This window comes from Ixodes scapularis, unplaced genomic scaffold (assembly GCF_016920785.2).
Source record: "Ixodes scapularis isolate PalLabHiFi unplaced genomic scaffold, ASM1692078v2 PGA_scaffold6__148_contigs__length_123643588, whole genome shotgun sequence".
Lineage (NCBI taxonomy): Eukaryota > Metazoa > Arthropoda > Arachnida > Ixodida > Ixodidae > Ixodes > Ixodes scapularis.
In genome coordinates, this window is record NW_024609881.1 from 30854648 (window position 1) to 30879804 (window position 25157).

The 25157-nt window shown below is 44.0% G+C and overlaps 1 long non-coding RNA gene across 1 annotated transcript; it reads left to right on the forward strand.

The window, feature by feature from the left end:
• The first annotated feature begins 21028 nt into the window (after positions 1-21028).
• On the forward strand, positions 21029-24903 carry LOC120843679. Its single transcript, XR_005716240.3, has 3 exons — positions 21029-21277; positions 21341-21490; positions 24586-24903. It is a non-coding gene; the product is annotated as an uncharacterized LOC120843679 (long non-coding RNA).
• The last annotated feature ends 254 nt before the right edge of the window (positions 24904-25157 follow it).

Sequence of the window (25157 nt, forward strand, 5' to 3'; positions counted from 1 at the left end):
CCAAAGGCCGCTCATTTCAGTGCTGCACCGCCATTTGCTTCCAGGGGCCGCTCGAGACATGGGCCTCGTGCGCTCGCGCATTTGACGCTACTTGCAAGACACGTAAACACATCAAGGGGCTTTAGTTCGAACCGGTTCGAACTCCGAAGGGAGGCGAGCCCAGCGAGCCGGCGCGCCTGCGCGCATGCGCTGCCAGACAAGCGGCTGAGCGAGCCGCCGAGATTACGCCGCCATTGCGCAACGACCGCGACCGCGCCAACCCGGCGGAACCGACGGATAACAGCTCGTCAAGTTCGTCGCGCACTTTGCTTGTGGGTTCCAAGTGAAACCAACGCACTTTCAATCGCTTCGAAAGGTACGTATAGACGACTTTATTACTTGCAGCATTGAGTGCTTTGGTATACACAGATCAAAGTGAACACTGAAGGACAGAAGGGAGACATGATGTTTTGAAATCGCAGCTTATTTGAACGCAGGCGTCCCCTGCTGAAAGCGTCTGGCTGTGCTCTGTTGCAGACGTCATTTCGACTGCGTGTACTCTGATGTAACGTCAGTCAGTGTTTACACTCGGCTAGCTTCGCTATCTTGTTATCTCATGTGCGAAATAGGCGTAGAAACCAGCGCCTCTTCGGGGCGCGATTCTCCTGCCACCCCTCGTTCCAGTTTGTCCAGAAGGCTGCTGCGGACCTCCTGGAAACGATAAAAAACTCCGTCGTCAATGTCTCTTCCCCCTCGCTAGCCCTCTCCGATAGAGAGATATATTATCTGAGCCAAGAGCTGTCCGGGGTGATTAGACGACCTCGGTGAGCGGCCCGACCCCAACGAGTCCACGCACCCAGCCGCCTCTCCCACCCACCCTTCCTTCCTCTTACTTCCCCCTCTGCCTCTGCCCTTTTCCCCCTTTCCCTAAGTCTGCGCAGGGGAACATACGTTCGCACCCCATGAAATAAACTTTGTTGAAAGTTGAAAGAATGTACTCGTCTGTGTTTCGTCCTCTCTCTGTTTTATACTTTCTGTTATCTAGTGCCTCGTCTCTTTCGGATATTCAACCTCCAGCCCCCTGGCTCCCAGCGTGCTTACCGGCGCAAACCGTTCGACGTGTTGGATTCGTGGGCTCGTTCGAAGAGGCGTTGTTTAACGCTCACGAGTCGCCGAAGTGTTACCGGAGCTTCTCTTTACGAAAGTCGCGATCGACGCTGGGCTCTGAGCTCGTACTTTTTTCTTCCCCGGTAGACTAAGAGTGCCGACCATTCAACTGTGGTGCCGACTGGCGCCGTACGAAGTTGAGAAAAGCTAGCGAGTCTGTCCGATTCTCGTGACGCCGCCCAACTGCTCTGCTACCGGCTGCGCTCAACAAATAAAGTAAAAAAAAAAAAACGCGTTTTTTTATTTTTAATTTTTTTTTGCCATGTTTCATTTTAGTCGCTTCAAAGTAAATCGCGGCCGTACGTCGGTTGACTCCCGATTGCTGTCTCTACATCGTAGATTGTCTCACCACACTGGTGCCTCGTTGGTGTGATCTTATTCTGATATCGTTACATCTTGCTTTTTCATCTTGGCACACTTCTATACTACCTTCTACACGTTGCACTCCTTGTCGACATGTCGCTGGTGTTAGAGACAAATCTGAAGTCGCTGTTTGCTCACTCCTTGGTGCACATATTTCATGTTCAACATCAGGTATCTCAAGGAGGCGCCATGAAACCCTGGAGTTTGTTTAGAGGCACCTCAACATACTGTATACAAGTGTCATTTTGTGTGTTATAGTTTCCTACAAAACCAAATTCCACTTTGTTCGTAATATACCCTATAACTGTTCACAACAATTAAAGTTGCTATAAAACATTGGCCACGAGAGGTGACTCGGCCAACGCAGCCTGAAAATTTCTCGCATAATTTTCTTCATGGGTCATTTTGGACATTGACAAATTTTCTTGTGAATAATGAGTGTTATGCACATGTGTTCTACTTTTCATACAGGTACTTCAGTTAGATAAACCCCAGCAAAGGCAGCAAGACCGTCTCATGGGGTCACACCAAGGATGACTGCATTCCTGCTCGAGTCCCGAGTCTTGTCACCAAACTTCACTGAACATAATGGTACATTCCGTTTCCTTAACTTTTTCTTCTGAAATGTGTTATTTTTTTTATTGTTGTTTTTTTCTATTGAAAAAAGGGTAGTACAACGTTTAAACACCCAATTTTTTTTTCTTTTTGTAAAATGTGTAGTACATCGTTTAAACACCCAAGCGTTCATAAATGGTCTCTGTACCAGACAATAGGGTGTCTTATACTCTGTTTCATACTTAGCGTGCAACGCTGTCAAAGGTACTAAAGTGGTGCGCATGAAAAAAAAAGAAAAAGTGTTACTCCGCGCGTTTCGTGGACGAGGTCCACTTCCGGCTGCCGCGCAGTACGGACGTGCGATAATGTGCTCCGTTGGAGCGGCAAAAACGGCCGTGTCAGGCCGCGGTGCAACTGTTATCAACGATACCCAGGAATATCGCGTTGTCCTGCCCACGCTGCTATCAGGTACTGTCGCCTTGAACTCTGTATTTTTGCATTGCGCCGTCTCAGGGCGACCTTACAAAATCGACGATTTCCGAGAAGAACTGCAGAGGTTGAGTGTACTTAGTGACGTCCTTGCGATAGGGGCTTCCCTTTCAAAAAAAAAACGTTGCCCAGTCTATTGAAATCCTGGCGACTTCTTAACGATCCTTGCGACTTTCTTCCCTACCCACTTTCTAACAACGTATTTGTATACATTTTATGTACACCTTTTTCAGACACGCGTCTATACACTGCAGTGGTTAGAATGTTTATCGAAATTGGATTCATTATTACCGCCCGCTTTGTATATACTTTTTATCAATGGTATTGTTCAGACTTTGTATAGATTTTGTTGAGGTAAAAGTCTGTTCACTGCAGTTGTTACAATGTGTATCAAAATGGAATTAATTTTTATCGTCCGCTTTTTATATACTTTTTATCAATTGTAGTCTTCAGACTTTGTATGGCCTTTGTTGATACGAAAGCCTATACACTGCAGTTGTTACAATATGTATTGAGATCGGATTAATTTTTATGATCCACTTTTTATGTACTCTCATTCAATGGTAGTGTTGAGACTTTGTATAGCCTTTAATTGTTGAGACAAAAGCCTATACACTGCACTTGTTCCTTTATGTGCCAAATTGAGATTAATGTTTTATTCCTCCTTCTTATATACTTTTTATCAACATCAGTGGTCTATGAAACTAAATAACTTGACAGATCAGTAAAGTATAAAGAAGTGAGCCTCTTTCCACTGTCTATGAACACGGAAGTTATAAATACACAGTGGGCAGACCTCTGCTCTTTTTAGCCTAATGAACTCACATTTTACAAGATTGAAGCTTACATTGAGACCATATAGAACCATTGTACTGTGTAAAGAGCAACGTCCAAAAGATGTGGACGGAAAGCCTGCTTTGGACAAGACCAGGGTCGACGCTGTTATTGAATTTCAATCATTCTATTATTTTGGCCTTTTTAAATTACTTTCTTTTTTTTCATTTTGAGATTTCTGTCTTTTCCGTGTTCCGAAATATCTGCCCCCGAATTTCCTACTTACTCTGACTTTTTTTTTCTGCTCACCTCCTGCAAACCTTCGCTACATTAGTCGGATAAAAGTGCAAAGTTCGGGGAGCAATGTCGCAGAACACACACTGGCTATTCGAATTACACACAATGAAAGTCTTGGCATACGACCACCTCAAAGTTTGCAATAAAAATATATTCTAATTACAGTAATTAAAAAGTTAAATACCAAAGATTAGTTGATTAGTCTGATAATAGCGATGGTTATATTCAAGTCTAGTGTCCGTCAAGCCATATAAACACGCATTGAAAACCGCATTCATTTTATTTTTCCCCCCTTTATTTAAAAATCTTCGCGCAGCTAAAAAAAACACTGTGTAGTAACGTTTAACAAAGAATCCCAGATTCGGAACGAACTCTCTCGTGGAGACAAGAGCGTCCTTTCCCCCGGTGACTTCTACTGCGCCGTACGTGACCCCCCGGATCGGAACCGGTTTGCAGGCACAAATGGCTGCATCTTCCCTCGTCGCCTCTGGCAGTTGGGGTCCTCCTCTCTTTCGAAGAGGGAGGCGAGGAAAAGAAGGACAATGAGGAGACGGCCAGAACGCGAACGCAAGCGAGTCTCTGCGCACGACATTTTGACTATTGAACGAAAGCTGTTCGCAGTGGAGGTAAAAAAAGTGTTGTTGTTGTTGTACTCAAGTAGCGCCTCATCTGCCAGCAAAAGAAAACAGCTGTAACAGAAAAATTTATGCTGGAAACCCGGGATTACAGCACTGCGAACACTTCGAACGCCGAAAGAAAGGTGAGTGATTCTTCCTTCTATTAGGACGACAGCACGGAAGTTCACAAGAAAAAGCGCAAGGCGATTCGGTCACAAGTGACGCGGGTAGTGAACGACGTTGATGCGTTCTCAACACCGAGGACCTTGAGCTACTCATCGAACGACTGATCGCGGAGCAGGGTGAACGTAACACCGCCGACGCCACCATAGAACCACTCATTTCAGAGTAAGACGGAGACCTCGAATTCACCCACCTCCTCGAATATGCGGACAAGATGTGACCTACATGACAAAGCTGAAGAGCCAGCTAAGATGCAGTGCGGAACGCGACAATCCATCCAACGAGAGTAGCCTGATCGGAAGCACTAACAGATCACCTAAAACTTGAACTTCTGAAATTCAACGGTCAACGGAAGAAATGGCAGCCGTTTTGGGAACAGTTCGAGACCGCCATCCATCTGAACTCGGACCTATCGCCGGCGGAAAGGTTCAACTAATTGCGATCAGCGCTGAGCGGCGATGGAGCAGGTGACGCGTTTCTGGCTTAACTGCCCACCACACAGTGGTACTCCGACGCCGTAAACCTCCTGCGGAAGACGTTCGGAAGCCAGGAAGCACTCATCCAAGACCACATGGAGGGCCTAATGGATATTCCTCATGTGTCGTCGTCACGGAACACTGAAGTCCTCAGACGCTGTACGACAACCTACACGCTCGCGAGGACTCAAAGCGTGGGGGGTGAGCGAGGACTCCTTCTGTGCAATGCTCTGCCCGGTCCGACGTCGTGCTCTCCCAGATGACATGCTTCTGGAGTACCACCTAAAGATGGCTGCGGTGGACACGGATGACGACATCAGCCGGGGCCGGTTACTTTGGATACAAACTATATAGGCATAAATGTCTGAAATTTACAGAATAAAAGTCTACAGGAGTTCTAGCAAACCTTTTCTATTCACAATGTATCCACTTTTTTATCGCGTTTCTTGAGCTAATTGGCCGACCATTCGGGATCGAAAAGCTGTAGACTGAAGTGTCTGATCTTTGGATAGAAGATCTACAGACATTCTAGCAGTATTTGCTATCCACAAAGTATCTCCATTTTTAACGACTTTCTTCAGTTAATTGGCACGTCAATTTGGATACAAAAGGTATACATTAAAATGTCTTAATATTGGATAGAATGTCTACAGGCATTCCATCTGAATTTTAGACACTTTAGTCTACAGCTTTTCGAAACCCAGTGGTCGGCCAATTAGCTCGAGAAACGCGATAAAAAGTTGGATATACGTTCAATAAGTAATCTATTCACCGAATGCGCAATTCTGTATACAAATTGGATACTCCCTCGCTCAATATTTTTGTAAGGGTTACCAAATGAACCATGTTTAGCTGGTAACCCTGCGCTCATCTGCGGCCAAGCAGCGCTTGGTGAAAGCCAGTAAGCTGGAAGTGAAGAAGAAGCAGTGTCTGGTGATTGATCCAGACAGACAAGACGTTCGACTAAAGTTACATTGGGTGCCTTTCCACGTGACTGACGAGGCTGTACGAAAGGCGTTCGAACCTTTTGGAAAAGCGAGCGAAGTCACAAGGGAAGTCTGGCGCACGGAAGGATTTCGAGGAGTGCAAACGAACACAAGGACGGTGACACTGGCGCTGAAGGAAGGAGTCACCATCGAAACACTCCCCCACCAGTTACGTGTGCTGGGAGCTAACACGTTGGTAGTTGTCCCTGGAAGGCCTCCTTTGTGTCTACGCTGTAAAAAGACAGGGCATATACGAAAGGACTGCCGTGTCCCGTGCTGTAACGCGTGCCGTGGATTCGGGCACGTAGAAGAAGACTGCCCGCGGACTTATGTGGGCGCTCTGCGGACTGCGGCGTCGGAAGCTACATCGGAAATGGAAATGGACGAGGCAGAGGCAGAGGCGGCAGCTGGAAACGAAGTAGTGACTCCGACAGAAAGCCAAGCAACCACTGGACAACGGCCGGAATTTCCAAACCAAGCTGTCGACGTGACGCCCGACCCCAGGCCTGGCCCATCAGCTTTTGTGGCTGCAGTACACAAGTCCACAGGAGACGCCGAGGCGCCTGGAAAGGACGATACGGCAGGAAGGCAACCAACAACGGCTAGCGACCCAACTCAGAAAAGCGACACAGAGGCGAACCAAGTACTGGAGCGTCTGGACCCGCCCCATGACCAAATCCAAATCCGTAGCACCCAGCAAAAGCAAGAACCCGTGGACGAGGTCAACACAGTGGAAATGAGCGAAGCAGGATCTCAAGCGGTAAAACGACTACTGAGCGAGACCCCATCGTTAGATCATGCGGAAGAAGAACGGAAACTCCAGCTTCGGTGGAAGGAGGTGATGTACAAAAAAGGACGATTTCAACCGAAAGCACGGACGCTTCATGACGACCCCAGAGAAGAGCCAAGACACTAGGTCTGTTTTGTTTTTTTGTTAGTTTAGCACGGATCTGCAACCCGTTTACATGTGTTTTTTGTACGTGTATTAGTTACTACTTAATGAAGCCCGAGCCCGGAAACGCGGTACGTATTACTACCCTAAATGCTCGCGGCTTAGGTGCGAGTAGAAAGCAGTATCAGCTGCAACGTCTCCTGCTTGACGAAAACCTACACATTGTTGCAGTACAAGAAACCAAACTATCGGATGACGAAAGCATTGCCCGATTGGTTAAACCATTTCTTCCCGCGTACGATGTCTGCGTCAGTCACGCTGTGGGCGTGTCAGCAGGGTGCTTGCTCTTTCTAAAGAAAATTATACGGTTATCTGAACTCTCTATAGTGTCGGACGAATGTGGACGGCTTGTGGTGTGCGACTTTTTGATGTACGATGTACAGTGGTGTGTAATTTGTATATACGCTCCCAACCAGGTGAATGAACGATTAGCCTTTTTTAGACACGTCGAACAATATTTAACAAACGACAAAATGATCGTGTTATTGGGTGACTTTAATTGTGTGTGCAAACCGTCTGATAGGTCTAATGAGCTTGTGCGCCCAGACAAAAGTGCCCAGTTCTTGAGTGAAGTGACTGAGCGATTTGACTTGGAAGATATAGCCACGGTACAGCAAAAACAGCAAGCCTTTAGGTTCACACATTTTCAAAGATCAGCGCACGCCAGACTTGATAGAATATACATTTCGGTAGAGCTGGCAGGTAGTTTAAGTAACTATAACGTAAAGCCCGTGTTTTTTTCGGACCATTGCCTTGTTGCCGTAACGATTGGAGAAAAGAATCAAAATACCTTTAAGTTTAATTGGGAACTTTGGAAACTAAATTCAAAACTAATAAACGACAAGGTCTTTGAGAGTGGTGTTAAAGAGGCCATGAAATGTACTCTGGCTCACAAAAACTTCTCCGTATTCGAAAAGTGGGAGTTTTTTAAGACAGAAGTCAAACAGCTTGCGATAAAGAGAGCAGCAACTTTGAAATTTAATGCTCGTTCAGAGCAACGCAGATTATACGAAAACCTACGTCATTTATACGCATTTGAGTGTCAGAACCCTGGCCAAGGAGTGAAAGATATAGAGAGCATCAAGCGCGAAATCGAGTGGTTCCATGAGGAACGCTACCATGGAGCAGTTGTCCGAGCAAGAGCGGAAAAGTACCTCCTAGGAGAACAACCTACAAAACGAGCCTTAGCAGATGAAAAGAAATATGCACTCAAAAAAGAAATATTAGAAATAGAGCACAAGGGTATTGTGTGCACTGATAACGAATCGATTCAAACTGCTTTCACAGAATACTATAGTCATCTTTTCAGCAAAAAAGTGTTATCTAGCAGCGCAGACTGCCGTGACACGTTTATAAAGGAAATGCCGCGATTACCAAACGAGGTGACGGAAAAACTTGAAGAACCGATAACGATGCAGGAATTGGATACTGCAATAGATAGACTACCCTCATGTAAAACTCCCGGCCCAGACGGAATAACTTCAGAACTATACAAAAAGTATAAGGATGTTATATGCCCTCTACTGTATGAGGTTGTTCAGGAGGCATACCAAAGTAAAGCCTTGCCGCTTTCTTTTCTGAGGACGTTTACGGTACTTATACCTAAATCCGATGAAGACGCCAAACGTAGGCAAGTATCTGGTTATAGGCCAATTACCTTGTGTAATGTCGATTATAAAATTTTCGCCAAAGTAATCGCAAGTCGTCTACAGGGCGTCGTGTGTGAATTGATAGGAGAACACCAAACATGCGGAATCAAAGGGAGGTCGATACAAACAAATGTTCATGTGGCACGTAGCGTTTTAGATTTTTGTACAGACAAGGAAAGTCAAGTTGCAATTATACAAATAGATCTAGAAAAAGCATTTAATCGTGTAGATCATGAATTTCTTTTTGATATTTTATCTCATGTGGGTGTTGGGGAAATTATACTCGAAGCAGTAAAGATGTCATATACGGGATGCTATACGCGCTTGATAATTAATAACGCTACAACACGACGCATCCCCGTCGCGTCCTCCGTGCGGCAGGGCTGTCCTATGTCTCCCTTATTATTTGGCCTATACCTCGAACCCTTCTGCTTAAAAATTATTGCCAGTAAAAACTGCCATGGGATCAACATGCACTCTGCCGAGATCAAGATATTAGCATACGCGGATGATATTGCGGTATTCTGTAGAGATAAGAGAAGTGTAAGCGAAGCACTTTGCATTGCGCGATCATTCTGCGAAGTTACAGGTGCCTCTATCAACTGGGAAAAGTGTAATGGTTCCTGGCATGGTGAGTGGGCCCCAAAACCAACCAAATTTGAAGGTATTACCTGGACTGACGCGCCTTGCAAGTATCTTGGAGAGCCCTTACGTCATTATCGAGCTAGTAATGCATATTGGTCTGAAATAACTGAAGACCTGAAAAGACGGACCAAGAAATGGGCAAACCGAGACTTGTCAATTTTTGCAAAAGCAACTGTGTGCAATATTTTCCTAATTGCTAAAATACGGTATGTCCTACAAGTGCTTCATTGTGCCAGGGTTAACATTCAGCGGTTTCACAGAATTTTTGCGATATTTGTTTGGAAGTCGTCATGGGAGCCGTTGCGACGTGATAACCTCTTCAGACGAGTAGGTCATGGTGGAATCGGCCTCTCGCACTTGTTTTTTAGACAACTGGTGTCTATGTTTTGTTTCTTGAGGGATCAGAAACATCCGTTTATTCGGGCCATAATTCAAACTAAGCTGGCATCTTATCTACCGACCTATATTGTCACGTCTTACGAAGAACCTTCTAGGAGACTCCTAGGATACCCAAAAGAGGTGGTTGATGCCTTTAATTTTCTCAAGGTACGATTTTCTATTGAATACCTGTCCGGTGTCGCACGTAAACGCCTCACACGAGACCTTCTTGATATGTTGTTTCCGACACCTTTGTACCGAATGTTGTATAACGATTGTCCAGGACAAGATGTCCTTTGTCGAGTAAAAAAGATGTGCGTCCCACCAGCGGCTAAGACTTTCTTTTTCAAACTCTATAGTTCTACGTTACCAGTGAAAGTGTGGCTGGAGTCAAAAGGCATTTTCGTCCCATGGTCTGTGAACTGCCTGCTTTGTAAACAGCCCGAAACTATTGAACACGTCTTTATCGACTGCTGGAACGCCGTCTTTTTTTGGGACGTGCTCCAACGGACCTTGAAAAAAGAGTTGTGTATTACTGGCCACGGTATTCGTTTTCTACCGAAGGAGAAGCACGAACTCGTTCCTTATGACACCTTTTTTCTTCTGGGGCTTTATGCTATTTGGACTTCCCGCATGGCTGTAAGACACGCGGACGTGAATGCAAAACCTGTATGTTTCTACTTCCGTGAAAGTGTTGCACGCGTCAAAAATGTGTATCAGTCGCGCGGAGAAACGCCAGAGTGGCTTCCCATGCTTGATGACCTTCAAAAAATGAAGGAACCATAACATGTAACCCAGAAGCCATTGAAAACATGATTTTAACTACGCATCATTAATCACTGTACATACTTCATGCAAGAAAAAGAAAAAAAAAAGCGTTTCGTGGACGAGTGGTAGAAGGCGCTGCTCTGGCGATATTGACGTCTCGGTGGCCGTGGTTCGAACCCATTTTACGCGCAAAGTTTTTTTTTTTTTCTTTCTTTTTTAGACATTCTTTTTCTGCAAGATTGTGCGCATTGACGAAGTGCATATTTCAGTTCCTCCTTCTTGATTTTTATTTATAAGTCGACGAGAGGCCAGATTTCTACCATCTGGTCTACCGCTTTGCAAGTTTTATTTGCCTCCAGCACCGAGTTATATTTTTCTTTCGTGCAGCGTGGAATGAGGAATCGCCCTGATAGCGGCCTTGTCCCAAAATTTATAATAAAACATTAACGACAATAGTTGTGGCCTGTGCAGTTTATTTGGAAATGGCTGTCAAGGGTAGGAATCTCCCTCTCGGAGCACTTGCCATGCACCTTCAGGCGAATGGTGTTCTGTGTGAACTCGTCATGCTTGACGGTTCCCGTGCTCGAAACTTTTTTGTTGAGAGTTCTTTGCTTCGGGGGCGCCACCTTGCCAGATAGGCACTGTGCCTTGCACTTCGCGACAGTACAGGGCACACTCCAGTGTCGTTACTGGCCGTCTCCAGGACTTCACAACCGAATTCTCCGGGGAATGTGTTCTTATACTCCCGTACACATTGGCGATCATCTGGTTGTGCGAAAATCTTTCAAGATTTTCGCACAACGAATCTTTGAAAACATCCGAGCAGGAAAGGTACTTGAGCTTGCTGCGTAAGACGCCATCTTTTCAAAACCAGCGGCTGCCACACGGATGAACACGAAAACAATTTAAGGTGGTTTACATTATCTTTTCTTTTTTCTTGAAAAACATTTGTGCTCCGTTGAAATCATAACGCCAATATCAGTTACTAGCCCCGAGGAGGCACATTTTCCGACTTTTTAAAATTTTTCTGCAGGGGACGCACTATCTTATGGGGCGAACGTAGGCACGGTCAGCAATGCAAACCGGTGCGCTAGCTTTGACTGCATTGCACTCTATGTAGGAAACAGAGTATAGGATCGCTTCAGACGGGGCAACCTTTCCAGCAATTTTGGGGCTGCTGGCGGGTTATTCTCTAGCTTTCCTTAGATCGACACGAATTGCTGAGATCGGGTCCGGCTCGAAGCGGACGAGCAACTTTGACTACTCGGAAATGTCTGAAGCGGCAGCAGCCAATCAGGAATGCAATATTTTCACGTGACACCCCTGTGGTCGTGATGATGAGAACTGAGGACTTAGTTCTGGTTTGAAATGGATCATTTTTGAAAATGAACTGTTTCAAAAAGACGAGTTAGTATTCTCAGCCCAATTTAAAGATATAAAAACACGTTTTTAGGATATAACTGTGTGTCTAAATACTGTAAGAAAAATAAAATTTCATGATGATGATGGCAAGTCGTAGCAATTCGGTTGCTGCATGTGAACGCGGGCGGCCCGTGTTGCTGGTGTTGCGACATGAAGTTGCTGGGCGAAATTGTTCCGTCTGAAGCGGGCTTTAGGGAACTGAATTCAAGGGCCGTGGAGCTCTGGGGGCAAGCCCACCTGGAAACATTTTTTTTTCTTGTTTGCCTTTTTTTAGTATTTAAATAGATATATATATATACATATATACTTTTTTTAAGTTTTAACATATAGATGCATAATTTACACACTAATTCATTTTCAGAAGCGCTTTTATTCACACTCTGTGGCTTTCTAGTGCTTGCAATAGCTTCTCGGTGAGCTAATGCCAGCTCTGCAAAGGGAGAGGGATCTTCCCACGCTTTGCAGGCTGTAAAGCTGTGGCTTGCACAGCTCTAGTGTGTCACACCTCGCTCACTGGCTCCATCGCGAAGCATAGGTGCTTCATGAGTCGCGCCACACCGTAAGCCCAAAAAACGGTTGGGTGACAAACCTGGGACCATTTGTCACTGCACTCAGCTATGGTATGGTGGCATGGTCGGGGCATGAAGCAGGGGTACAGCTTGGAAATGCTGATCTTCATGACATTTTAAACACATTTTTCATTACTTTTGTGTCGAGTTGTCAGCATTCTAAAGGTGAGAAAGCAAGCAGCAGCGACAGCAAGAAAAGAAAAATTTAAGACCACTTTCACCAAGAATCAATAACGAGCACTAGAAAGGCATGGAGTGTAATTAAAACGCTTCTAAAGGTGAATTAGCGTATAAATTAAGTACTTGTGCCTCAAAAATACAAAAAAAACAATGTAAATATAGTTATAAGGATAAAAATATACACCAGGAGGACTTAAACCAAAACTACAGTCTGTAAGTTTGAAATTCGACACCTTAAACCACTTGGCCACCACCTAATTTTATTTCCAGGTCGTTCATTGAGGTATATGAATTTCGTTTGCAGCTGTCGGCTGCAAGAGAGATTGCCTTATTTTCATTTACTTTACTATTCCCACCTAATATGACAAGAGATAAAGAAAAGAACCTCATTTGGTTGGCCGAGGCACTGTGCTTGCATGAAGGCAAACTAGCCTGTCTTGCTGTGTTCATATTTTGTTTCATCATCTGTTTAGGATTCTGTTGTCGCTCATCAAAAGAAGAAAAAAAAACTGACTAATTCTGACTTATTCTGGTGTGCAGGTACCCTTGGCAGTAAACTCTGCTAAATGGGGCAAAATATAGATACTTTTTTAGCAAATATGCATCGTTTTAGCAAAATGAGCTACACTATTTGACTAACGTGAAACAGAACGAGCCTCTCCACTTGGGTCTTTTTTCATCTCTCGCAGACACTATTTCCTGCTTTTTGTGGTTTGTATCAGACTTTTGTATTCTGTCCGGCCGAAGCATCTGTGTTACATTAAGACTGGGTTCTTTAGGATATCTACAGGTATTCTTCGCAGCAAATGGCTTCCAATCAGGAACACGAGTTCGTTCTCGGCCACCGAGAGCAAGTATTTTCAAGGTGAGCTATTGCCCGCCTATGAGTTTTGTATTTCATTCCTCTTGAATGCCATAACTTATGTGTAGTGGTCTTGCATTAGTATTTTGTTGTCTCTCTTCTGCAAAAACACCCAAGTTTGACTAAGACCAGGTTCTCTCTTATACATGCAGGTCTTGGTGGCAAGCACCAGCCAATCAAGGCCAGAAGTTTGCTCTTTGCCGCGCATGGCAAGTGTTTTCAAGGTGAGTGATTCACGCCTATCTGAGTTCTGCGTTTCATTCCTCACAGACACTCTATTTCCTGTCTGTATAGTGGCCTTGTTTCAGGCTTTTGTGTCTCTGTCCGGCCAAAGCATCTGTGTTAGACTAATCTTTAGGATATGTGCAGCGATTCTTGGCAGCAAGTGGCTGCCAATCAGGAATACAAGTTTGTTCTCGGCCACCGAAAGCAAGTATTTTCAAGGCGAGCTATTGCCCGCCTATATGAGTTTCAGCATTCATCAAGGAGCGCAAAATCAAAGCCCGGGGGTTGGCCATTGCAAAAATGTTGACTCGGAACGCATAGGGAGGAAGCTTTATAAAAGTATCCACCTGCTTCTACAAGACAAACCAAAACTAAGAATGTGGGTTCCATTTGAAAAAAAAAAAAAAACAACATTGTCAGCCCGAATTAACTCGGGGGCGGCACTGAGCAAACAAGCCACGGTACGAGTATGCTTGGTTCAGGCGTTTGTAGGGGTGGTAGATGATTCGGTGTTTTCTAAAAAAAATATTTTTTTTTCTAAAAGTGTGGTGGTCGAATATTCAGGGATGGGCATTGAGTCGGGATGTTAAGGTAAAAATTTCATCCACATGCCGGGATTCATGTGCCTTGTCCCCCTAGCGAGGGGGACAAGGCCTTCAAAATTTTGGGTTCGCAAAAGGGGTGCATCAGTATTGACGTCTCATTTTACATCATTCGTCTCAATTTAAAACGCACTATAAATGACATGCCTGAGATTCGTTTGGGTGCACTTCCTCTCAGCAAGTATATGGTTCTGTCTCAAAAAGGTCTAATCTGATGTTGACCGCTCCTCAGGTCTCCACCGACGATTCATCAGGACGAGACCCGACCGAGACACTAGGGAGGAACGGCTTCAGCAAGGGAGGCTACATATACAACAGCTTCTTGCGGACAAGAAACGAAAATAGATAGATGGTGTGTGTTTCATTTCCTATGCCTTTTAGCGTGCACATTATGTTTGTTATGTTTCAAGATTCCTGCAGAGTTCGGTTTCAACTATTGTAAAATACCGAGCATGCGCCCAGGTCGCAGAAGCGCCTACCCTCTGATTCGGAACGATCCGCAAATAAGCAAACGGCGTACCGGACACCCATCCACCTGTTTTGAGCCATGCTCAAAATATTGAAAGAGCACATCAAGCGTCAGGTGCTGTGGCGCCTTTGCCACAATAGCGCCTGTCGCAGGGCTGACAGATCCGTGACTGGCGCAAGCCATGGCATCCCATAGCGAAAAACCGGGGCTCTTGAAGTATACTTTATCTGGACTTCCAAAGTATGCTTGATGCTCTAAATTGGCAGGTTTTTAGTATACTTCTGACGCACTTCAAAAGTAACATTTCGCCATCCTTTTAGGATACTTCTAAGCATACCTGTAAGAGGCATTTTAGTATAGTTCTTACGCACTTCGAAAGTAACATTTCGCCATCCTTTTAGGATACTTCTAAGCATACCTGTAAGAGGCATTTTAGTATACTTCTTACGCACTACGAAAGTAACATTTCGCCAACTTTTTAGGATACTTCTAAGCATACCTGTAAGAGGCATTTTAGTATACTTCTTACACACTTCGAAAGTAACATTACGCCATCCTTTTAGGATACTTCTAAGCATACCTGTGAGAGGCATTTTAGTATACTTCTTACGCACTTCGAAAGTAACGTTTCGCCATCCTTTTAGGGTACTTCTAGTACATATCTGAGCAGAATTTTAGTATCCTTTTATGCAGGCCTTTAGTACTATAAATTGTACCACGCATTAAACTTGGAAGCAGGCTTTCAAATATAATCAAGGGTACACTTAGTGGAACTTTTAAAACATTTCACCGATTTATTCCTGACCAATTCCAGATAAGATATGTAGAAAATGATATTGATTTAGCAATTGCAGTGGTTAGCACTTATCGAAACTGAAATGCGTTATGTCACAGGCTTTAATGTAGACGAGTTGAAAGTGATGACAAATTAAAGTAAGAACTTTTTATTAAACATTTTTTAATAGAACGAACACATGTTGCCCACAACAAACACACTTATGATAGAACAAAAAACATACTTTTAGAGGCTTACAAATATCACAGATGCACTTAAAGCTTTAAACATGCTCTTATTAGAAGAAACAAATAATTACAAACTATCATGCTGAAGAAATACGAGTAAAATAAGTATTGCACCTGTTAAAATAAAACCTACAATATTGATCATCTACCATGACTGAAGTAACATCACCTGCATGACTGAAATAAAATGAATAAAAAAAAGTTAATGCGCTTGTTAAATAAAATCTAAAATATTAATCGCTAATCAGATTGAAGAGAAAAAAAAGCCAATGCACAAAATGAATGAAAGTGAAAGCTAATTTTTTCTCTCAATCTGCAGTTTTCTTCTGTGTGTTGGAGGCTTTCTTGTGAGTGTAGGAAGTGCTGCTGCACTTCCTTCGCAGGTATCCTTTCACCACCTTCCGAGTTTCCCCAGGGAATTTGGCAATAACAAATGCTGAAAAGAGAAGACAATAGACAATTAAGAAACTCGCCTTAAACTCCATATTTACTTAATACTACTTAATTATACTTCATGTTCACATAATTTTAGAAAATTTCACAAAGAGAAATCAACAACAAAAAAGTTAAATCATTTAAATATATTGAGCACAGGGACCAATGACTATGTTTATTGGAAACTGCGAAATATTGCTGCTGCGAAATAATGTAAAACAAGGCATTTCGTCAATTTGCAATGCATTAAAGGGATCATGAAACAAGTTTACTGTGGAGACAGTCTGGAGCTCGTTACGTTTATTTCTTTTACCTTATCACAAGTACGAGAAAACACACCGTGATCCCTCAAAATGTTGCAAGTGCGCTGCATGATCAGAAAGGAAAAAAAGGTCCATTTTTCATCACGCAGCTTATGCTGGCCACATGAACTACTGGCATGGCGCCAATAGTGGTTGAGTTTGCGAGTTGAGCAGGTGTCCGCCCAATTTGAAGTTAAGGTTTTTATAAATGTTGTCATTCACTCATTTGGCCCCCCATCGTGTCACACGCACATTATCTAGAAAGAGCTTTAAAGGATGAGGGGCCGCCCAAACTTGAGTCTATTTACTTTTTTAAATAAAACTAGTGCACCTTGGCAAAAATTGTCTTCTGATCTTCACTGCACATGCGACGGTGAGCCACTGCCACACTTACTTGGCCGAAGTGTAAAGATTATTTTATAACCCCTTTAAAAGCATGCAAACATAACATTCTTTGCAACAGGGACTCTCAAACTTTCTGATATCAGCGAACAAAAATTTATTGTTATTGTTAGCCGAGGAGCCCCTTCCACTCTTGGCATTGTTGCAATTGAGTGTAAAACAATGGTGTAGGGAACGATTGAGGAAGTTCAGGTGCTGAGAGAACCCTAAGGATACTGTACTAGGAACCCTGTTCGAGAACCCGTGCTTCAGGATATTTGGCTGGAAAGTCGGAGATAGCGTAGGCTAGACAACAATTTTAAACACACAGCTGACCACATTTTTTTTAAATTTTGATTCTGACATCTATTTTATATTATAATTCAGGGTTTACTGATGTAAAACCAACTGAGGCCATACTGTACCAAACAATTACTTTAAAAACAACTGAACAAACTAAAGGTTTTGAAAGATTCAGCAGCCTAAAGCTGGGGTAAACAGTCAGCTGTCTTCAGAAAATTGTACACAAAAGTAAACAATACTGAAGGTTCGTTATGTTTAATCGCTGATATACATCGGCAATGAAAATTAAGCAGAAGGAGCATAAGAGTGAGTTTTAATCTAGGCAAAAATTAAAGTATGCTAGAACTGGGGCACATTATTGGAAACCAGAGGTGTAGCGCAAGACGTAATGACACAAAAAGACAAATACCTCAACATAAGCAAAAAAAGACATTCATGAGCACCGAGACACAAGTCCAATGCTGACCAGACAAAAGCTCACCGACAGAAGGTCACCGAACAAAAGCTAACACGTCTTTTTTCGCAGGCCCAGGCAATAGCTCACCTTTTTTTTGGCACCCGGTGAATTATGAGCTGGGCCAAAGTACGGACGCAATGGACATTGCACTATTCTTAGAAGAAGTGGTACCACATCTGATGCAAAGGTGTCGACAGGTAAGTCATAACAGGCACAGAAGCTACGATTTGGGACCAAAGTTTAGGTCACCAAACTGAGTGGAGCTGAAGCTGATAAGATCAGTCTGGGTTGACTCAAGGTATGCCAGAATCGTCTGGAAAATATTTGCAAGGGGTTCCAGGGACACCAAGGTCTACCAAGACTGCTGGAGACAGCCTGTACGGGACTGAAATTGCTTCTAACCAATCAATAAACTTGTTTCCACTCTTATGAACAAACCATGTGCCTATCAGATTTAATTCATTGTTGTGTATTAGTGTCGCACGCATGCACCTAAGTTGTCTGCACTCGTGTTAGGACCAACACGAAAGTTTCACCTGGTGAGCTTTTGACCGGTAAGCTTCTGTCCGGTGAGGTTTTGTCGAGGATTTAAGTACAATATATGTCAAGAGTAGACTTAGCATTTGTTCTTGTGAAGTTTGATTGCAATAGTGCCTTGCCATTTCTTCTTTACGGCAATTTACTCCCCTATCAAGTCCTTAACTCCCTCTTTAGGAAGCTTTCCCTTCATTGCCGACCCAGTAAGGCAGCAGTTTGTCAGGGCCTCAGTTCCAAATACCATGACCGCGAGTTCCTGAACGGAAATGGATGGCTGCTTCGTGTCAACATGCTTCAACTGCGCTTCAGGAACCGCAATGTCTTCAAAGGATATCTGAAACGTAAAAATAGAACCAAATACGGTGATTACATCCCTATGAATGCCTTTTAGATGAGCGCATGTGCACGAATGGCTGTGACAGGCTGGTGGTAAGGAAGTGTTTGATGAACAGAGCTAGCTAATAGTAAAGAGGGTAATTAGGCTAGTTTGTTAATTGTATTAGAGGTTTAAAGGCCCCAAAAATAACGACGAAGACGAAGGTAAACAATACAAGGTACATTTGCAACTGTTGTTTATTTGGAAAGAACATTTACTATATGGTCTATTGTTCAGCCTAGTCACCATCACTTCGGCGCAAAGTATTTTTGTTTAATACGATCGATTGACGCCTCACTTCCACACACTTTTCCTTTTTCCCAAATTTCATATGAATCATGCAGTTCTCTGCTTGTTTTGTCATTGTATCTGCGACAATCTTAACATAATGCAATACCGGGGAACAGAGGCATCTGCTGCAGTGAATGGCGAGGTAGCCAGACAGGCTGGCTCGCGTGGCAGCCACGTGCTCACGGGCACGGTCATTCACAAACCTGCCCATCTGGCCCATACACACTGCACCTCACATTATTGGTATCTGATACACACCGCCCAAGGCACACCCAGCAATTTTATCCTTGTGTTTTATGCTGCAAGGCTAAGACGGCGGGGCTTGGGCCTGTTGATTCTGTGGCAGAGTCGAGCCATCTTATTGTGTGCCTAGAACATCACAGTAATCCGGTACCGCTGACCGGCTTCCTTGAATTGTGTGACACTGAGTGCAAGTATGATACCACATCTGGTCTCACATTGGGCCTCTCACGAGCAGGTTTGTTTATGGCTCAACGTTTTTAACAGGCTTTTGGCGACCTGAATTATACACATCTGGAGGTAGCTTGCTTCTGCATAAACAAACCCACTCGTGAGAGGTCCAACGTAAGACTAGCTGTGATACCATACACTCAGTGTCACACAATTAAGGGAAGTCGGTCAGCGCTATCGCATTCCTGTGGTGTTCCTGGCACCCAATAAGATGGCTCGGTTCTGCCACAGACTCAACAGCCCGGAGCAGCCGTCTGAGCCTTGCTGCATAAAACACAAGAATAAATTTGTTGAGTGTACCTTAGGCATTGTGTATCAGATACCACTATTGTGAGGAGCAGTGTATAGTGGCCAAATGGGCAGATGTATGAATGAACGTGCCACGCGAGCTAGCCTGTCTGGCCACCTCGCCATTCACTGCAGTAGATGCCCCTGTTCCTTGGTATTGCACAATGTTTTAAGATTCTTGCCAGATGCATTGACAAAACAAGCAGAGAACTGCATGAGGATTATGATATTTAGGAAAAAGGAAAAGGGTGTGTAAGTGAGGCATCAATCGCACTATTAAACAAAAATGCTTTGCGCGACGTGATGATGACAAGGCTGGCCGAAGGGGCCTATATAGTAAATTTTCTTTCCAAATAAACAGCAGTTGCGAGTGTACCAAGGCTAATAGTTATCAATAGTATTGATTGCTATTAGCTATATCCCCAACATCCATGCAAGTGTCCCTTTAAGAGAACTGGCACATGGACTGTAGTATGTGACTCCAACTATAATTACGCTTGTCCACTCTGTGATTGCAGCCTCCGGAAGTTCTGAATTGGCAATCTTGCAGCATGCAGCAGTCGACTGGGGAAGTATTATCGAAGCTGAAGAAAACACCCGCTGTCGAGCATATTCCAGGCTTGATCTGCGTTGTTTATTGAATCATTTTCCCGGGTTTTCTTTATTTTGGAAATGCTAGTCCTTAAAGGCAACGCCCAGAAATTTTTAAGAAACTTCTAAACATTATGCAATCGAGCATGAAATGTGTCCCCACAGTGGATCCAGTAAAACCCCGATTATGCGTTACCGGTTTACGCACGACTGGACTTGTCAGCAGAAACTCACTGATTTCTTCTGAAGTTTCAAGGTGATAACAACGATTGATTGGCACCTCTATTACACAATTTCTAGGTTACATTCGTATTTGTATGAGGGTTCTAGCTTCTTCAGATCCCAGCAGATTATCAGCTTAAAGCCTATTTAAGAGTTCTGCATATCTAGTATTATGAGGCTGAGCACCGTAATTGTTGTTTTTTTGGATTATACAACGTTTCCGCGCAGTCTCCTAAAATTCATATAATCGAAGCACCCCTATATCCTCCAGCTTTGAAAAACGCCTCACCCGATTGAATGCTGCGCGCTCTAAAGAGGCTCAATGAGAACTTCCGGTGGCCGCATTCGTGGAGCGCGTTAGCATCACTCGGAAAATCATCGAAAGGCAGTGCTGAACCTAATACACTATTTCCATCCAGTTCCCAGTATTCATAAGGCCTGTGTAGAGGCAATGAGGGATATATCTCAGTTGGAGAAATTGTTCCCTGGGTTCTAACAGAATGGACCTTTTCCGAGAAGTGTTCTGCGCACGCGCGAGCGCCCGATGCCAAGCGGCGGAAGTCAGCACTACAAATCAAGGAAATTCGGAAGGAGGCTGTGAATTAGCAAGTAGAACACGTAATTGCAACATATATATAATTATGTTACACACAAAAAAAAGCGGATGGAAAGAAAAATACGACGTTTGGGTGGACGCCTCGGATTTAAAGTCGCGTTGGTCGCGCGACCAGTCAACGACTCGGTAGGGAAAAAGTACCTAGAATGGCGGCTGTACCTCTAATCGCTGTAGTCGTCAGCTGTGCAACCTGTTTTTGGTTTTGCGGTTTTGCGTGAACTGCGCGTCATGTTGTCAAACCACCCTACCTAAGGTATGCCAACAAACAACGTGGCCGTTGACTGTCGTAATTTTCACCGGCTTCGCTTCGATTCGAGCGGCTTGGATTAGAGAGTGCTCCCGCCTGACGCGGGTTAGACACTTCACAACAGGCAGAGGTAGGTCGTTTTCACCGTCCCTCGGAAAAGCATCGGTACCATAACATTACCGCTTTATCACAGTGTCACCGTCGCAGGACGAGAGCCACTCCGACAACGTTCTCCGACCACGGCCGCTTGATTCACCGTCGGGCCCATCGAGGGGCCGCGCTCCGACATACAACTCCGGCTACGTGGCTCCTCGGGCGCTACGAACGACATCGTATGAGTAGGGTAGGTAGTAAGTTCCACTTCGTAATCACTCTTTATTTTGACCTGTGCTAACTTGAGGATCGTGCTCGAAAGACACAGTCGTCGATACGGGCGTTGGTTTTGTAGTACTTGTTTTCTTTTGGAACGACGGATGATAGGCGTCGGAGGACAGGGTCAGTGCACAGTGTGGTGAGCCATCTCACTGCACGAATGCATATTAGCCCAGTGAAAATCCTTGATCGTGATACGTTTTATATGGGCACTTTAAACAGCACTTTGGCATGAAATTGTTTAGATAAATTAATCTGGTGTTCGCCTTTCTGCGTTTTCTTTCTAGTGTGCAAGATATGTGACTCCTATGAACCCTAATCCAGAGAGTTACGAACGGGAACAATATAATAGGGAGCAACTGATCTGGCTTGTTGCTACGTTTATGGCCCCCACAATCCTTATAAGTTCTCAACCTGTCAAACTGGACGTAGACTGGGAGGTAAACTTTGCACCTTGAAGTTCGAACCTTTGCTTGGACAACAGCTCGCTCAAAACTAGTAGGTAAATCAAAAAAGCATACTAATCTGTTCACTTTCATATTGTTTACAATACATTTTTTTACATTTTAAATTGACAAAACATACTTGAAGTTGTCATAAGACTCATAACAAATTATTCTAACAATATCTATTACATACATGTCTTTTGCAGTTCGGTATGTATGGCATTGCCCTAAAGGTGAAAGTTGTTCAAATGAGAAGGAAATGAGTAATTGTAGAGTAAAAGTGTGACGTGTCCATTCCACCAGCAGCCGGTACTCTAGCCCAGGAAAGACATTTGGCGACGGTAACCCCCATGTTTGACTACACTCATGTTACTATAATATCGTCGTACCTTCTCGGATGCCGGATGCCGGCACCGAACCGACACATTCGCCGTCATGCCCTCTCTTATGCGGATGATATTGTACCTGTTTCCACCTGTCTAATTGCGGCATTAAGTATTTGCTGATTTTCTAACAGCTATGTTTATTTATTTGGTTATAATGTGTGCTTGAGAAAAATGACAGGCACCAACTGGCAGTATAAAAAGTTGAAAACGGACATGGTTAGAATTTTGTTTATGTTAAACAAGCATCTGCAAGAAAACTACAGCGGTCCATCTCGTATCCGAGAGTAGGTGTAAGAATAAAAGGGCGGCAGATGCTAGTGCCATCTGTGTATTAGCGAGCGCACCCGTTGTGCGCATCTCCAGCGTTGTCAAGAACTAGGACGCTCAAAATCCCAGACGAGCGTTGCTAGAAAATCAGTTATTGAATCGAGCCCCCATTTTACGTCTTCTTTTTCGGGCCCCTGTCTCGCAATGTTATAGCATCCTAGAACACGCGCCGCCGTAACGAGCAGAAAGTACACATGCCACTCTCGTACCGCTATGGGCTCCAAAAATCGCCGGTGTACCCAGCTGTTGCAGACCCAGCAAAAAGCCCTGCACACCAGCAAATGCGCAAGACAGTTGCGCACAGCTGACCCAAATTTGAATGCCTACATGAACTACGCATGGTATAGCTCGATTTGTACAGTGCTCGCGTCCCACCCCGCTGACCCAGGTTCAATGCCCAACAGGGGATGATTTATTCTTACTTCAAAGTCAGCGAACACACGATTAGAAAAGGTTTCTGACATATTTCGAAAAGGTTTGGAGTAGATTTAGAGAACGGTTTTGGAGAAGGTGTGGCGACAACGAGAGCAATATGCATTTCATGCTAAAAATGGACACCTTCCTGACTCTAATAGTTTATTTTGCACTTACATTATACAAAATGCAACACTCTGCAATATTGCCCGCTATTTCTGTAGAAGACAGCCCTCCTCTTGTACCCGAGGCGTCATTTAACTTTTTGGGTATGGTTACACTTACTGCCGAAGATAAGATTTCTCTCGTCCCCATCACGCAACCGTGATCTACTTGAAATAGTAAGAAAACGGACTTTCAAATTTCCACAGGGGGAATCACAGTACGACGGAAAAGAACCTGGCAATCAGACGTCCTGTGCCTTGACAGATTAGAGGGCACTGCTGGCAATTTGTTTCCAAACTACTATGGTGTCCCATCAACTAGAAATGTGGAACTGTGACGTAATGTCATTGGTACGACACTTAACATTTTTGCTCGTAGTTTCTGTGGTTGTCCCATGACATCCAAACTACTAAGATCATTAAAAAGAGTACTAGGTGTAAGTGTCAGAGTTGTAAATACAATCGTGTCTCTTTAATAGGAAATTCCCCAGAGAAAATGTTCATAATAACGAATCAAGGTAGCCCTGTCCATTTATGCTTCGTTGTCTTCTTTTCCGCTTTCGAACCGACCACAGAGACCTCCAGCCTTGCATGTGCTCAGGTTAGTGCTATGATTGTAACCTAATTTACACTAATGGAGTCAGAAAAAACCCTTCTGACCCATCTAAATTTGTCTTCGCTGTTTGTCTGCTCTCTCTTAAGGCCCAGGAACAAATACTGTCTTTGGTGGAGATCGCCTGCTAAGAGAGCTCAGAAGTAGCTTTAAGTGAAGCCTTCCTGGAACAACCATTGCTAAGCAACTCGGGGCATGTTTAGCAAACCTCCACATTTTCCCCTGATAGCGTTTGCCAATTGCCTCTGTGCATCTATTGTTTTTGTGTGTCCATTCGCAACTTTCAGCGATAGTGGTGCAGCGGTGTGAGTCATGTTCCCTAGCTCGTGGAGGCTAGATTGCCAAATAAAGATTCTGGCCAGCTCTTCTTTCGGGCAAAATTATATTGCATATGTCTCATATATTTGCATCACTTGTGCGTGGAGCCTGGCCACGTTCTGGTTCATACAAATGACGGCCATTTTAACTGGTGCCAGCACACCCCCTTTAGACCGTGAAACTTGCAAATAATTCCAATGCGAATAGTTCCAGCCTGTTTAGAGAGCAGATTGCAGCCAGAAATAAAAACCCAAGTCCCTATGTATGTTTGGATACAGGTAGGTGAGTTCAGATTGCTGTAGGAACAACCTATATATAACAACTGAGAAGTTAGGAATAAGGAAAAAAAATGGCTGTATAAACTTTAGTTCATATATGCATGCATTTCGTTTTTACAGAGCTGGACCAGGAGGATACCATTGGACTGTTAATGATGTCCGAGACTTGTGACGGGTTCAGGTCATGGGATCTAAGGACTGCTGAGATGCAGCTGCAGATCTAATCCACAAGGTGACAAGGAGATGGAAGTTCAAGCAGTGAATCTGGAAGGACGAGAGCTGTCTGCTAGTTCTTCACAAAACAGAAAACAATGCATTTATTACGCAATGCTTTCAGAGCCTCCTGTATTCATATCATGGATGGTCCTGATGTCCCCGTGAGTCTAAAGCAATGAAAAGAAAGGCCACCATCTGAAAATGAAACTCATTGACAAGTTCTTTGCGGAATTTGTGAGAGTGACGCTACAAATGGTCGCTTTTTTGATGTGCGATAATGAGTAGGCTTATCCACTCGCATCAAGCTTTACCGCCCGACACCTGCGTTCTCAGGTGAAATTGTGCTCTTGTGTGTAAAGCTTTATTGCTTTGCACCGGAATGCGTGCAGAAGCTGTGGAGCATCAGTTAGCTCAATATTGCTCACAGTTATGGCTCTTTGGTTACGAGTTATAGATATGGGGGACCCTTAAAGGGA